Here is an 852-nt window from a genome sequence, read left to right as displayed (position 1 = left end):
AATTTTTGTTGGATTTTTTACAATTCTGACACTTTCAATGAATCGTGTGACAAATGTTTTGGTTAAGAAAAATAACTAAGGTTTAAATAATGATATTTAATCTTAATCACTTAATTCTACATGCCTCTTTTTAAATTTTGCTTAAAATAAACAGATTGCACTAATCAGATCCTGTAAAAAAACATTGAATTCTTCACTCCTCTGTGCCCGTTTCTCAAACATAATAGAAATTGATGGTTCTCATGAACAGTTCCAGCATTCTCCAACCTAAATGACAGAGTGGGTTTATTGTCAATATCACCCATAATGACCAATATAAGCTTTTGTCAGAGTGACACTTATGATCATTTCGCGGCTCAAGGTACAGAGCGGAGCGGAGTGTTCTAAAAACAATAGGAGGACAGACTGAAACATAAATATGAGTTGTATTTTGTAGTTTTTGAGGGGAAACCAGTCCGAAAGTTAAGTAATGCACCAGAGTTTGTATGTAATCAATGAAAGTTTGACTGACGATGAAGCAACGTAATGCTGCAAAATTTGTTCAGTTGCATTTGACAAAGTCACACAAAAAAACTAACCAATGGAGGCAGCTGCGAGCTGTGAGATTATTCTAAATATATAGTGTAAACTTAAACTAATATTGTTTTTTTTAAGGTAGCTAAAATACATTTTGCTGCTGCTACCGTCCACAGAAGTACATTGCTTACTTTCTGTGCTGGTACTCCTTTCTGCTTCTGCAAAAATAATTAAGTATCTCATACAATCCCACTTAAATCAGAACTCCCATAAAATTAAAAATATTGCACTCTTCTGTCTAAAACGGTGAAAGCATGGAAGAAATGTGTTACAAGA

This window comes from Centropristis striata, chromosome 17 (assembly GCF_030273125.1).
Source record: "Centropristis striata isolate RG_2023a ecotype Rhode Island chromosome 17, C.striata_1.0, whole genome shotgun sequence".
Lineage (NCBI taxonomy): Eukaryota > Metazoa > Chordata > Actinopteri > Perciformes > Serranidae > Centropristis > Centropristis striata.
The sequence above is the reverse complement of the archived record's forward strand: the minus strand, read 5'-3'. Positions refer to the sequence as shown.